The sequence below is a fragment of the Microtus ochrogaster genome, linkage group LG1 (assembly GCF_000317375.1).
Source record: "Microtus ochrogaster isolate Prairie Vole_2 linkage group LG1, MicOch1.0, whole genome shotgun sequence".
Lineage (NCBI taxonomy): Eukaryota > Metazoa > Chordata > Mammalia > Rodentia > Cricetidae > Microtus > Microtus ochrogaster.
The window spans coordinates 11,470,447-11,486,731 of record NC_022027.1 but is presented as its reverse complement, the minus strand read 5'-3'; the positions used below and the strand labels follow the sequence as shown (position 1 = coordinate 11,486,731).

Genomic DNA, 16,285 nt, shown 5'->3' with positions numbered 1-16,285 from the left:
GACATTAAAACACAAAATCAGAAACTGTAACATTCAGGCAAAGACAAAAAGACAAATAAGGTTAAAAAAATGTCCAAACAAAGCAATGAGAAACCAAAAAAAAAAAAAAATTTTGAAACTCAAAAAATATCATTGAGTTGTTTCGTGTTGGCCTTCTACTGCTGGACATGGGCCTGCCCTTAAGTGTAGAAACCTCCTTTCTAATGGTTGGTTAGGATAATTCAGTGCCTCCTAAAACAGTATAGACAATTGCAGTTGTTCTTGCTTACCTCTTAGAGGTTGAAGGTAAACTCCTACTGCTGACGATACCACACACTTAGGACACAGAACTTAGATGATTTGAATTTGCTCTAACTTTATAAGCTCCTTTAGCTTTCATGGTACCAGAAAATATTCTGCAACCTGCCAAGGGAGAGAAGCAACTAATAATCCTACACAGTTGTGATGCCTATGGACTACAGAGAAGCTGAAATGTTAGGACATCCAGAAAGCTGTAACAACTGGCACGCACATATTGATAGTGACCAAAGGCTATGTAATTGGACTTACAGCCTACTCAGCAGAAAAGAAATATTGTCTAGTACTAGAGACCTAACCAACTTCCCAGGGCTAGTGATGTCATGGGTTTGAAAGAGATTCTACTGCTGCCATTTTGCTCTATAACTATACCAGTATAACTCCTTATCTAAATTCTAAATTTTATACCCACAGATAAGTGTAACTCACACCCCTCATCAAAGAAACTTCTCTTTGCAGCAAATGGAGACCATCACGGAAAACAACAGCTATATAAATCATGTTTTCTATACAATAGTATTATCAAAGTTCTTAAGCTCAGGTAACCAAAATAGAGAGGCAAATATTGTTCTCTGAGAACTCTGTGTTCCCTTAGGAACTCTGGCTCAAGGCAGCGCAGATTTGATGCTGAGGTGCCTCTGGGTGTCCAGGTTCCCACAGGCTACCTGCTCTTGGTAGGGAAGAGCCAAGTCTGAGAGTAAGAACTCTGCATCAGCTCCCCCAGAGGTCCCTATTTTCTGTGTTTCCTGTACTCCCATTTGGTCATCATAGGGACTGGAACGGCCAGGTACTATTTCTGTCCTAGTTAAGTGGCTTGTTCAGTGTTGGTGGCCAGTAGATACAGACCTCTAAGCCTGGCAGTCTGATTACCGTCAGGCCAGGCTCTCATCTGCTATCAGTCTTTCCTTGCTATTGTGGTGCATAGTATTTATGGACATAGTCTTAGGAATATAGAGTATTTAAAGGAAATTATATATAGTAGTCATTCTATAAGCATGTGAATAGTTTTCTTCTAGGCTCACACAAACAAATGGTAATTATTTAAATTGCTAATCCCAATGGTTATTATCTGTATAATGCTTTTCATTTATTCTGATAAAATCAAGAATGAGCACCAACACTTGATGAAGATTAAGACTCATACAACCTTTCTAAAATTTTGCAAAATTTTAGAAATGGGTCACATTTAAAGTCAATTTTATTTTAAAAGATATTTCTCCCCATATTAAGTCCTCAGGCACATGGTATAGTGTTAGTGAGCACAGGTGCAAGTATGATAGCATCTCCAGCCCTTTTCATCTTGCATAAATGAAACTAGACTTATCAACCATATCTCATTTCCCTCTCCTATCTGCCCCTAGGAACTCCCATTACATTGAGTCTGTGGGTTCAAACTATTTTAGAAAAAAAAAATTCACTGTTTTCCTCTTCTCCTTTGGGTTTTTCTTGGCACTAAGCATACTTGTGCATGGATGAATGGCCAGATGGATGAATAGATAAAATGATAAGAAAACACATAAATGGATGTATGATGATGTTCCTTCTACTTCACAACGTTTGTGGCCCCTTAGGTCCATTGTTCTTCAAAGCTTTGTCAAACATAAGACTCAAAGGGATGTTTCCATCCTCCTTAAGAATGCACATATAATTGCTGTCTTAGTATCATATTGCTGTGAAGAGACACCATGAGCAAAGCAACTCTTATAAGAGAAAGCATTTAATTGGGACCGGCTTACAGTTTCAGAAGTTTAGACCATTATCGTGGTAAGAAGCATGGTGGTATGCAAACAGGCATGGGACTAGAGAAGTAGCTGAGAGTTCTACATCTGGGCCTGCAGACAACAGGAAGGAAGAGCTTCTGGGCCTAACATGGGCTTTTGACAACCTCAAAGCCCACCTCCAGTGACAGGCATCCTCCAACAAGGCCACTGCTCCTAATCCTTTCACATAGTGCCTGCCACTCCCTCGGGACTACTCATTCAAATCTGCGAGCCTATGGGGGTAATTCTCATTCAAACCACGATACCTGTGTAGACATGAAAGCTATCCAGACTCACCGAAGACACCATCTGCTCATTTACTCATCTTGTATGAAGTTCCTATAAAATATCATACCCTAGCAAAGTTGCAAGGGGCCAAGGTGAAACGCATGACGCTGTGTGTCTCGTAGCGAGAAGCCATATTTATCATCTTTTAATTAACTTCTGCTCCCCCTGAGATGCTTTTGGAACTTGAGTCTGGTGCTACATATAATTGACACAATGAGATTAAAAAACTAAGTAACCAAAGAGGCCCAAGGGAACAGTGCTTTCTATCACTGAGCACCCCAATGCTCTCTAGGCTGCCATAGCAAATGCACTTAGACCACAGATATTCAGTTCTCATAATTCTGGAAGGTATGAGCTAGAAAGGCTGAGTGCCAGGGGCTTCGGACCTGGTATCTGATGAGGGACCCCTTCCTGATTGTCTGACATCTGTATTTTTGCTGTGTCCTTAACTGGTAGACAGTCCGGGGTCTGAAACTTTATACGGTTTCTGATGCAGTTCATACAGGTCGTTCTACCAGCACGACCTAACATCCCTACAGTCCCCACAGCATACCAGCCTAATACCATCATATCAGGGCTGAGGTTTTCAGCATGAGCTTGGTGGGAAGATGCAAAACATTCATTTTCTAACAAGATGCTCCAGTTTCTGGTTCCAGAGAGGAAAGAGAACAGAAGCAAGCTCCACAGAACAATTGAACTGGTGTTTGTAGTCTATGTTCCTCAAAGAGTGCCCTAATGAAGGTAGAGCTCAGGGAACCCCAAGAAGGGGGAGAGGAAGGACTACAGGAGCAGAGGGACCAGGGACCCCAGGAGAACAACAGCCCACAGAATTAACTAAGCAGGGCTCATGAGGCTCCCAGAGACTGAAGTGGCAGTCCCAGAGCCTGCATGGGTCTGCACTCAATTCTCTGCATATCTGTTATGATTGTTCAGCTTGTTGTTCCTGTGGGACTCCTAACCGTGGGAGTGGAGATGTCTCTGACTCACCTGCTCTTGGTATTCTCTTCCTCCTAATGGGTTACTTCACCCAGCCTTGCTATGGTGTTTATTACTAGTCTTACTGCATCTCATTATGCTATGTTTGGTTGATATCCCTCTGAGGCCTGCTCTTTTCTGAAGGGAAAAAGAGAAACGGTGGAGCTGGGGGAAAGAGAGATGTGGAAGGGGGGTTGGAGAGGAGTAAAGAGAGGGGAAATTGCCATCAAGATATATAAGAGAAGAACGAACAAAAAGAATACTCTAATGAGAGTATTAAAGTTTTTTTAAGTGTTTCTAAAGCAACATTTTCAAGTACAAACTGGTTTATATGGTGTCCAATCAGCAGATGTTTACCATATGGGACATTAAGAACTCTAGTGGGAATGGCTAGAGATGGCTTAGCAGTTAAGAGTACTGGCTGCTCTTCCAGAGGACCCAGGTCAATTCCCAGCACCCACATGGCAGCTGAAAACTCTTTGTAATTCAAGTTTGTGTGGATCTGATATCTTCATATAGACATGCATGCAGGTAAAATACGAGTGCACATAAATTTAAAAATCATAATTAAAAATTAGCATAAAAGAGAACTCTAGTGGGTTATAGTAGCTTGCAATATCACTGGAAGACATATTTTCATTCAAGCTTCAGGTATTTAACCCTGAGCCACTCTCCCCTGGCCAGGTAGACAATATAAAGAAATAGCCAAAGAGGTCTGTGCCCTTTAAAGGCTGAATGCCAACATTGCCCATTGTTAGCTGTATAAGCAAGGGCAAGTTCATCTTCCATAAGCCTCCGTTCCTGTTCTCTGTAAATGAAAGAGAAGGGCTGGTGAGATGGATCAGCAGGTAAAAACACTGTGACCCAAGCCTGACGACCTGAATTTGCACCCCAGAACCCATGTGAAGGTGGAAAGAGAGAAACAACTCCACTGTTTGCATGGCACACTCACGCCTCTACACATGTCACAGACCCCCTATGCACACAATAATGATGAATATTTTTAAAGTTAGAGTAACTATCTCTTCAGAAATGGTCTTTGGGTGGTCCTCTGAGAGACACTTGACAACTCCAATAAATGTCTAATAAATGTTTGTGGGTGCCATTGTTCGTGTTTTCTTGAAGTCTATAAACCTTTCTGCTGAAAGCCTTTGTTTGAGCATGGTAAATCTCCAAAAGCTTCGGGAAAGCGCTCTTGCCCATTAGGACTTATCTTCACTGGAGAGCCTCAGACTCTGCCAAGCCCTTTGCGAGCACGCTGTCTTAATTAGCTTACTATGAGTGGTCCTGTGGCTGGAAGGCACCTGCTGTTCCACAAGTGCCGGCTGAGTGGGAAGGATTGGCTCTGCGGAAGCATTTCAGTGGTGGCGTGAGGCAGCTTTGGCAGGGACTCCGGATGTTAATGCTTCTCCTGATCCGTAATGAGGAGGGAGCAGTGGCTGTCTTTCAGCAGGTGAAATTGCTTTTCCAAATCGGGTAAGCCTGAATTGTTTCCCCCTTCCCTCTCCTAATTAATTCCAACCTACTGTGGATGGGCAGCAAAATTCTAGAACATACTGCTATACAGACATCACTGGGGGAGCATAGAGACCTCTGTTAACCAGTGTGGACTATAGGGGGGAAAAAAGAAAACAGAGACCCCCAAATCACAGTTCAGGGCAGTAGCATTTCCATCCCAGGAGATGGCATAAACCTTACAGAATTACCCGTCTTCCACTGGCCTTGAACATGTTGAGGTTGGAGATTGTATGTATCGTTGGATCTATTGTGGAATCAGTCACAGAAACGACTCAGCCGCTTCTTGCTGATTAATTAAGAGGTTAATAAAATAATGGCTTGTACCAAAGTCTCACTGTATTTGAAGAAGTGTTTGAGAAGCAGGATGTAGTTGATCATCTCTGTCATCCAAGTACTCAGAAGGTTGATGCAGGAGGATAATAAGGAATATTCATATATACTGAGTTCCAGGCAACCCAAGAGACTCCGAATTGGGCCGGGTCCCTGCAAAGCCCCACGGGAGTTGGGCGCCAAATGTATCGGCGTGAATAAATGCAGGCAAATATTAAAGAATATATACAATTTTAATGATTAAATAAAACTTACAGAACCGAAGTTCCCGCGTAGCACAGGAGGTAGGAAAGAAAAAAGAGGAGCAGGCAGCCTCCGCATGCTCAATTTATCAGTCAACAACCGCCCCAGGCAAACCCGCCCTAAAGGGGCTGGCTTAACCCTACACTCAGAAGGTTGATGCAGGAGGATAATAAGGAATATTCATATATACTGAGTTCCAGGCAACCCAAGCTACAGAGAGGGACCCAAATTTCAAGACAAAAACATAAGAAAAGGAATAAATATTAGGATGTGTGGGTTAGAAAGTAATGTAGATATGAAAACCCACGGTGTTGAATAACCACAGTTAATGAATGGGTTAGGTTAAACCTAGACGATGAAGTTTATGGCCAAAAGGCTTTATGGCTTTCAATGTTAGCAGCAACAACTTCAGTGGGTGGAAAACAGAATTGCTGCCAAAGACCAAACAGTCTTGCCTACAAATATCCCACTAATTGGGTATGAGGCAAGTTGCTGCTCCAGGGTGCTGACTCACCATAACAGCAATGCCATACAGGCCTTAGAAGTTAGAATACTGTACCATAGTTGATCTCTGCAGAAACATTGCAAGGTTTGCTGTTCATTCATTTGAAAACATGCTGGTGGCATTTTACAAACTCAGTATTGTGAGCTAACCATCCAACAAAGGTTCTTTATAGTATTAATGTGATAAAAACAAAACCACGAAAGTAGAATCTTCATCACCCTTAAGTGTGCATTAGTGAGGACCCACCATCAATTTCTAGCACCTACATCAGGTAGCTGTAGCTGCCTATAAGAAACTCCAGTTCCAGAAGATCCTACACCCTTTTCTGGCTTCCTCAGGTACCTTCATGAACATCATGCATATACAGACAAGCAGGTGCATGCATATAAAAATAGAAAACGATAAATCTTTGTAGCTTTGTACAAAATTGAGGTATCTGCTTCCTGGACAGATCTCTCAAACTGTTTCATGTTAGATAGCTATACTTTCTAACTACTTCATCTCTCTCTTTCCCTATTCCCTATACCCCTGACAACTACTATTCTACTTCCATGACTTAGGGTTTTGGCTGTTACAGGAATCCCATGTGAATGGAATCATGCATTATCATTTTGTGACTGACATGTTTCACTTAACAGAATTTTCCAAAGGCTTACCCATATTGTAACATGCTTTATAGTTTCTTATTTCTTGAGGCTGAGTATACTTTGCATAATATATTCAATAATCATCAGAAATTTAGGTTGTGCATGACTCTTGGCTATTTGGAACAGTGATACAACCAATATGGCTATGCACATATTTATTTCAAATCCTACTTCAGTCTTATTTTTAGTTCTTAATGTATACACAAAAAATAAGATCATGGATTATATAGTAATTCTATTTTAATTATTTGAGGAGCTAACATACGTTTTTCATAATTACTGCATTGTTTTTATATTTAGTATTTCCTATTCTTGAGAATTTTGTACGTGTATACAATGAAGAATTATCACTTATTCCCTCATTTCCGTCCTTCAACTCCTCTCATCCAACATGGCCTGCTCCTAACCTCATGTTTTGTTTTGTTGATAACCTGCTAAGTCCAATTAGTGCTGTCCATATGTTCATGGGCGTGGGGCCATCCACTGGGGCATGGGAAACCTACCAGTGGCCATACATTAAAGAGGAAGAAGAATTCTTTTCTTCCCTCTGGCAGCTATCAACTGCCAATAACATCTGAGTAAAGAATGGGGCCACACAGCACTTCCACTGTCAGTTCCCAGATTTTACTTGGGCTGCTCATGTGGCCATGTGCAGGCCTTGTGTGGCTGGTGTAGGTTTCTGAGTGTGGTAGACTTGTGTGGCTGGTGTAGGTTTCTGAGTGTGGTAGACTTGTTGAATCCAGAAGTTTGCATTTCGAAGCACTTCTTCCCATCCTCCTGCTCTTAGATTCTTTCTGCCCCTTCTTTCTTGTTCCCTGTGCCTTGTGGGTGATTGGGGGGTAGGTTGAGAAATATGTCATATTCAGAACAGAGAACTCAGTCATCTCTTCTTAGTGCTTGGACTATCTATACCACTAAGCCTTGACTACTGTCCGCTGCAACAGCAACAACAAAATGTTCTCTGACGGAGGCTGAAGTTGAGAAGTTGAGAGCAGCCCAGGTCTATTAATATAAACATGAATATTTACAGGACAATTTAACAACAATTTACCAAAATAACAATAGCTGTTTTTACTCTAGGTCCTATTACTACCTCAGCTGTGGGTGTTTCTTATCAGAATTATGTGTATCAGACATTGTCTTTTCTGGGACAGGCCTCAAATCCGATCATGTGATTAGTTAACCAATAAGTCAATGCCACTATAGTATTAGTGGGCACATGGTGCCTGATAGGTCGGTATTGAGTAAGACCATTGTTGTCTCCCACTCCCCGGCACTGTGAAAGCTGACTAGCAAGTGTGTTTTGAGATCAGTTGGAGATTTATATCTTTTTTCATTGTCTTCAGCAATAGAGCCTTATCAATAGAGTACTTACAGTAAGAGCAATGGCAATAGCCTTTGTTGTTTTGGAGAACTCCCTTACCAGTAACTTCTAGGGAGGTACCTCAGGCCTTGCAGTGTGATTTTTCATTAATCTAAGTCTTTTTGAAGTGGTATTATCCACCTATGCAGGGTAATTCCATTCAGACCCATCCCCTTTTAAATTATATTTTGGAATTAGCTTACTAGTGACTATGAAACATGATGTCATATATCTTCAGTTTTGGGCTAATCTACCCACTGTTTTCTCCTCTTCCCCAAACCCTGTCCCCCCCCCATCCTCACTTGATTATTTTATTTTCAGTTTTGCCTCTTTCTTTTCATTGCATGTATTCCATTATCCTTCCATGTATACTTTTTAATTGCGTTGTAAACTTGTAGATTTTCATATGGTTTCCTATATGCCCTCCTTTGTGTTAACCTTCCCCTCCCCATTCTGCTATAGCCCCTCATCCCTTTCTGCTGCGGCCTTCAACCCCTAGTATCCCCATTGTCTACTTTCACGGTAACTACAATCCCTTACTGTCTCTCCCTCTCTAGTGGCTTACTGTCTTATAGGTAGGGTTTCAATTGCTGGGATAAAACAGCATTACCAAAGGATTCTTGGGAGCAAAAGCTTTATTTTATTTCCACATCCACATCACAGTACATCATCAAGGAAATCAGGGCTGGAACTCAAGGCAGAAACATGTCTCAGGCTGGCTCCCCTCCATTGCTGCTGATGTCCTTTGGCAGTTGTCCATGGTATTACCATCTGCAAAATTCTGGGGTCTCCGCAACTGGGCTGTATCTTCACTGATAGCTTCTCCCGGGGTCTCTTCAGGGACTTGACTCTGCTATGTGATGTGAAATCTCAACCTCTCTCCATGAGCTCTAGGGAACCTGCTGAGATTGAAGCTGTGCTTCCTCCCACAGTCTCTCCTGGCCACTTAATGTGGCAACACTCAGCTGCTCTCCATGACCTCTTCATGCCTTCAAAACCAGCACCACCTTGGTGATTCTTATACCAGGTTCAGCTGGCAGCATGAGTTACAGCCTCGTCCCCCTCTATACCACAGCTTCTATGTGCTGACCCTGAGGAAATGCTCCCAGAAGATTTCACCTCAGTGATGCTGGCCTCCATTTAATTGCATCTGATTTCTGAGCCTCGGCTGACCAGAATCTGTTGTCCCCATAAAACAAAGCTTTTACTCGAGTTGTGATAATCTCTTGTTAATTACGGCTGATTCTTAACCTCAGATGACCAGACACCACAGATTTTTAACACAAAAATACCACTCACGGCCGGGTGGTGGTGGCGCACGCCTGTAATCCCAGCACTTGGGAGGCAGAGACAGGCGCATCTCTGTGAGTTCGAGGCCAGCCTGGTCTACCAAGGGAGTTCCAGGACAGGCTCCAAAGCTACAGAGAAACCCTGTCTCGAAAAACCAAAAAAAAAAAAAAAATACCACTCAAACGTCCCCAGTAGACTCACAAAACTCACTATCCAGCTAGTATTCTTTCAGCTCAAGTAAGAAAGCACTTTCACCAATCTTTTAGTGGAGGTCTGGTCATGATGAATGCCCTCAGCTTTTGTTTTCTGGCAAGGTCTTTATTCCTTCTTCGGTTTGAAGATTTGATTATTTTAAATAAATGACAATTGTTTGTGTTTATTCGTGCCGTGTAATCCTTGATACATTGTAGAAATAGTTAAGCTAATCAATTTACTTGTTACCTCAACAATTTGTCTTTTGGGGTGAAAAATATTAATCATCTAAGTAATTTGGTAATGTACACTAGAGTGTTAGGAAACATGGTTACCACCAGGCAACACGAAAATTTGTCCCAGTTTAGCTAAAAATGGCGTCTTTTGATTAAAACCTCCCTTTCTCTCCTCCTCTGTATTCTCTCCTCCTATGTATTCTACAGCTTCTTTCTGTGTTCGTACACTGGCAGACATGTAGATTATCTCTGTATTGGCTCTTGTGAGTAACCTGAGAGAGCAGACAGCCCTTCAGCTCACTTATGCCCCTTCCTTAGCAAATGTACCTCGAATGGGACTACCTAGGTCATGTAGTTCATATTTCATGAGCCTACATGCTCTTTCTTGGGAATGACTACTAACTCAAGTTTCTTCTAGTAGTGAGCAATACTGCTTTTTTCTATATCCTTTCCAGCTTCTCTTATCTTTCAAAATAATAACCATTGTAAAAGGTGTGGTGAGTATTGTGGTTTTAGTTGCCATTTCTGTGATGGTTTGCATTATTGACCAGTTTTCGTATATCTGTTGCTATATGAAACAAAAAAAAAACTGGTTTTGTTTGTTTAACGTAGGGTTTCACAATGCAACTATATTTTTTTGCCTTTTAGGATCTTATAAATTTAACCAAAGAGTACAAAAGTACAAAGCATTGGTAATAAAAACTGAACAAGACTCAAATAAATGAAAAGATATTCGTTGTTTAAACATTAAAAGTATTAGTGTTATTAATATATCCATAACACCCAAAGCAATCTATAGGTTCAATCCAGTCAAAATTCCAAAGTTGTTTTTCATACAGGCTGAAGAAACAATCCTATGATTCACATGAAACTGCAAAAAGACCCCCAAATAAGCCAAACCCCTTGAGTAAAAACCAATGAAACAAACAGCCGGAGAGAATACTCCCTGATTTCAACATACAATATAATGTGTTATTTAGCTACTGTAATCACAGCAGCAGAAGATCACATAAAAATAGATGAGTGGCGAATGAGATAGGTCGGAAATATACTCACCAGTTTGCAGTCGCCTGACTTTCAGCAAAGCCACCAATGAGTAAGAGCTTCTTCAATAGATTGTGTTGGAAAAACCGAGCGCTCCTATGTAGAAGAATGAAATTGGACTTTTCTCTTACCCCGTGCACAAACATTAGCTCAACATGGCTTTAAAAGCCTAGAAGTATAAGTCCTGAGTTATAAAATTATATGAAGAAAATATACAAAGAAAACTCAGTGACATTAGTGTGGGCAGTTATTGTTGGTAAAGAGCTCTGCTTTTAGCAGATAGTTTTGCCAGAGTGTTCTTGGTTGTCATTCTGTTTTCCCTCACAACTCCGAATATACCACCCCATCACTTCCGGCCTCCACAGTTTCTTCTGGGAAACGAGCTATCTCCTCATGCTTGTGTGCAGCATTTAACAGTCCCTTCTTGCTGCTTTGGACTGATTCTTTTTGCCTTTGCCTTTGGATACTTTCCTTGTCTCCAGGTGTCCTTAGTGTGCTTTGGGTTCATTTCAGTTTGAATCCTTGGATCTCCCTGAATTTTTAGATAAGATGATTTTGATTATTTCTCTACATATGTGCTACCCTTTTCCCTTTCTTCTCTTTCTGGGACTTCTGTAATGCATCCATTGCTCCCTGTGATGCAATCTCAGAGAGAACCCTCATCCCTCATCTTCCTTCTTCCTTAGGAAGCCCCTTGACTTGGTCATTTCTAGTGGCATGTTAAATTTGCAAAACCTTTTTTCTGCTTGATCAGGTTTACTAAGTAACCCTTAGAGTGGCCTTTGAGCGTTGGTTGCTCCAGCGCTCTCTCTCTCTCTCTCTCTCTCTCCCTCTCTCTTTCCCAGCTTTTGTCTTTGAGTTGATCTTTGAACTTGTTCACATACAATTTTCATTATGTTGCATGTTCATCTATCTCTCTGTCCTCTTATAATTTGTCAAACTCTACTAAGATAGTTACTTCTAATTTTTTAAGGTCATCAATCTTCATATTTTTGGGCCTTCTTTCTAGAGATTTAATTTGTTGTTTTTCTCAGGAAACAGTTTTCTGGCTTTTTAATATAGTTTTTATTTTTATTTGTTACTATAAATTGTACATTTGGGAAAAAAAAAAAAACAAATCAAAACAACCAACCAAAAATCCAAAACTGCTCATTGTCCCAGACTTTAGAGCATAACATTTTATAGGTCAATCAGGGTAGTAAGTCCATCTGCAGAGCTTGGAACATTTCAAGCTTTGTCTGTGTTTGTATCTTCTCTGGCCCAACCTGATTGTATTACCAGATAGAATGTCTGTGAATTTCTTTTTGTTCAAGAAGCTTGTAATGTCTTCCTCCCTCTGGTGTTTGTCTGTGGTACTGCAGGTCTCTGACCTTGGGGCCGGTCTCTAGGTCTCCATCATTTCTTCAAGAAACTTGAGAGTGTTCTAAGAAATGCAGTATGTAAAAATCAAGACAAACATTTTTAATATTTGACTAAAGTCCAGGGGTCTTAGTTCCGTATGACTCATCTGTCCAGCTGAGTAGCAATCACTTAAGAAAATGCTGGAAATTGTACATATAAGAGGGTAGAGAGAGAGGGGAAAGAGAATATGAGCACAGAAATAACAGATATCAGAAATACATCACTTCTTTCCTTACTCCCAGTCAGCTATGACCAAAACCTTTCAATCGTGCAAACCTATACAGAAAGCCGAAGCATCGCATGCCCTTCCCACTCTTCTCATCCCCTGATGGATAACCCATCAGTAAGTTGGTGCTGACTCCCGATGGTGCCTCCTGTACCAGCCTCCACCGGTGGATTGCCACCAAGTCTCTGAGCGCCGGAGCAGCCAGCCTTTGATTTTTATTTTTTCAGTTCCTGCCATCTGCCCACATCTAAATGACATCAGCTCCCTAAGAGCTCTCCTGTAACTGAGGACAGAGCCAGTCCCTGCCTACGCAAGCCTTCTTAAAATCTGCAGAGCTGGAGGCCTTCTGATTCCTTTGTTCTCCTCCCTAGGGAGATCTGAGCCATGCTGGCTTGGGGGAAGGGATGAGGTACTTGAAGTGAATCGGCTTCCTTATTCATGTTCATGAGCCCGCTCTCCCTTGAGTGGCCTGGGTGCTGCAGCGCCTAGCTGATCACAGGAAGTCTCATTAGAGCTTTTCAGGCTGCAGATGGATGCTAAGTCATCGCTTGTATAGAACAAGGCCCAGGGCTTCATAGCCCCTCCGTCTCGTCGCTGCAAAGGATTTTGAAATTGGAATAAGTAATTCCGGACTCTGTTGTCTTCACTCTGAACTCCACATCTTGAGAAGTCAAACATAAATAAATGGACTTAATGAAAATTCAGAAGAAGAAAGGACGAGATAAATGTTGGGCAAAGAAACGAGAGTGCTCTAAGAAACGCAGTTTGTAATAATCAAGGCAAACATTCTTAATATTCGACTAAAGGCGAAGGGCCTCAGTTTCATATGGCTCGTCTCTCCAGCTGAGTTACAGGCACTTGAGAAAATGCTGGAATTTTTACATATAAGATAAGAGGATGGAGGGAGGGGAAAAGAGAATATGAACATAGAAAACAGTAAGCATGTGAGAGTTTAGATTTGTTAAGTAGTTTTCGATTGTTTCATAATGTCTGCATGTATCAAGCCATCAGTTTGTATGTAATGTTTACTTATCAACTATACTTCAGTAAACTTGAAAATAAAGGGAGATATGGTTTATAAAGCAAATCAATGTCTCTCCCTTTAAAACCCCATTAAAATTAGCAAAAATTAGTTCTTAATAGCTTTCAATAATAGGAATTGAAACAATAGTGGTTTTCAGGAGGCCCTGTGGTAAACGCCTAGCCTAGTGAGAACAGCTAAATATTGACTCCTAGGCATAGGACTGATATCAGGCTGGCCCAGAACTCCACTAGGCTACAGAATCTGGGGTAGACTCCACTGCATCCAAGAGTACAGAATGAGCGGGTGACTGACTGTTGTATATCTGAGCAGGAACACCATGTGACCCTTTCTCCCAGACAGCCATACTTCCAGCTTCTGAAATGTGGCTCCAGACATCAGACATGGCTAAGTCAGAGCTCCATGTGGTGCAAGGGAGGCTTGGGGCCTTCTCATCCTGTTCCTCTTTGTACCCTGAGAGTGCACCTTTAGCAAGGATGCCTGAGAACCATTCTATGTGGGAAGGGCTGACTTAGGAGAGAACCCTGTACAGGTGGCTATGTGGGGCTCTTTCCTGTCAACTGACCAGATTTTGGCCCAGATACTTTAGGGGATCTTGTAAGTGTGTGAATAGACTTTCCCCTCCAAAACAAGATAGTGTAAGCAGTCAGCCAAGGAGCACAGATATATGAAGACAGGTTAAAATGAAATTATCAGGGACAGACAGAGGTGGGGAAGGGGAGAGAGGGAGGAAGAGGTAGGGAAGAGAGACTTATAGGAAAATGCAACATGTAGTTAAAAATAACAAAAATAAAAATACTATAGACATACTGCTGTCAAGGAGAAAAATGAAAAAAAAAAACTATACCCAAGAAGGAAGACCACAATGCTGATTTTAAAATAAGTAGAAATCTTGGAAATTACATATGCCGTAGCATACTTTAACACTCAAAAGAGCTGGGCAATCAAGTAGAGGAAATTACCAAGAGGAAGGCAAGAACACTAGAGAAAAATAGGCAAATTGCTTCACAATCTGTCGTACTCAACCCACTGAAATTCAGAGAGGAAAAACAAGGAAAATGAAAGTAAGGGAAAGCTGAAAGGTTCAACTGGAGAACTCTGCAGGTTTCGGGAATAGAAATGCCTCAGGAAAGGATGAAAAGTGCACAGAATATTGGGACACAGAGTGGAGGGGACCCTCCAGGTTGGCAGCAGGGAAACCAAAAGCAGGGGAAGACTGAGCCCCGGTGACGTTTGCATCCAGTGGGCACAGAAGCAGTCTGAGAGTGGTCAGCCTTAAGTTTCTAGTATTTTGCAATTGGTTATTCTCCTCTGTATCCATGTACAATGTAATAGGATAAAGATGCTTTTAGATTCAAAATCTCAACAATCTTCTTCATGTAGAATTTGTTCCATAAACAGGGGATCAACAGAATAGAAAAAAAGTTGATTTTCAGGAAGCTCAGCTAGGAAAAGAGAGTTAGGTATCAAGCCAGTTGTCCCAGGCAGAAGGCAATAGGACAGTGTGAGCTTTGTCATCAGAGCTGGGCCCAGAGGAAAACAGTAAGAACTGTTTGTTTTCTGCTTAAGAATTTCAGACTACAGTTGAGTTCAGGTAACAGAAACTGAACCTGTTGGTAAGGACAGAGTACTGAGTCGCTAGATTCTAGATGAAGATTGAAGTTTCAGGCTGCAATTTCAGGGGCATAATGTAGAAGAAAAGCCAATCTCCTCCCATGTGTGTAAGAACTAAGTCCTCATCTTCTGGAGCAGAAAGGCAGAACTCTACCACATGCAAGTCAAAGCAGCATAGGAGCCTTCCTCTGCACCGCTGAACTAGTGGATTCCTCTAAGGGAAAGTGTTTGCTGTGGGTGCTGTTGAAGTGGAGGTGGTAACCAAGACCCCCCTGACAACTAGGCTTTGAAGGGCTGTTGTGAGTTGATGTTTGGCCCACTTTTTATGCAAATCTCCTATTCGAAATCATAGGAGATTATTGTGATATATTACAAGTATACTATGCATCATGAATCACGTTAAAAAGAGAAAACCAGAGATTAGAAAAGATATGTCAACTGTTAGCACTTTATCTGAACAAAATTATTTTTTCTCCTTTTTGTTTCTATATACATTTTAAACTTTTTTGCAATAAAAGTATATTACTGATAAAATTTATACATGTTTTGCAGACACACACACACATTTCTAGTCAATAAAAGTGGGTTAGTTTTTGTAGCATGGTGCTGTATAGATATTATATTCTAGTACTCATGAAGCATGCTTGAATTACTAAATCAAAGAGCACCCAGGGTGGGCCTAAGGCACTAGAGGGTGGCAGTGTGATCAGGCTCTAGCCCTGGAAAGGTCTAGTAATGCTTGGTCAGGACTTGGCTATGAACAACTGAAGGCATAAGAGTGAAGTCATCCTCTGCACCTAGGCCCTTCCTCTTAAATGCATTCCAATCAAGTGAGAATGAACTAATGATAACTTTGACTGCAAGGAGGGAGGAAAGAGAATAGAGCCCTTCAGGAGCAAAGAACTGTAGTCAGTGGGTTACAGACAAAAACGTTTTCTGCTTTCAACTGTGAAACCTGCCCGAGCTGCTGATAGACAGCGTTAGAATTTCATTGTCGCATCTCTGAGCCAGAGCAGGGTTCCTTCTGTTCTGGATATGAGATTGATCCCCCCATATCTTGGTCTAAGGAACCTATACATAAATGCTTCACTGTGGGGCTAGATGCAGAGTGGGCACAATGTGGCTCATGCTGGTCCTGGGATGTCCACATGAAGAGGCGGAAAGGGACCTGAGCCTTGAGCCACACTGGTCACGCCTACAAATGAATGTTATCTCTGATACTTTAGGAAGGACAAGGGGTCATTTTTTTCCACTCATATAATTCTCTAGAAAAGCCTAAAAAAAAATGGGCACTGCTTGTACAAACGTGGGAAC

General features: G+C 41.5%; 1 protein-coding gene across 4 annotated transcripts in view; it reads left to right on the top strand.

Moving 5' to 3' along the window:
- The window catches only part of Cobl (cordon-bleu WH2 repeat protein), a 221,182-nt gene that overhangs the window by 131,555 nt on the left and 73,342 nt on the right, over positions 1-16,285 (top strand). The window lies entirely within an intron of this gene.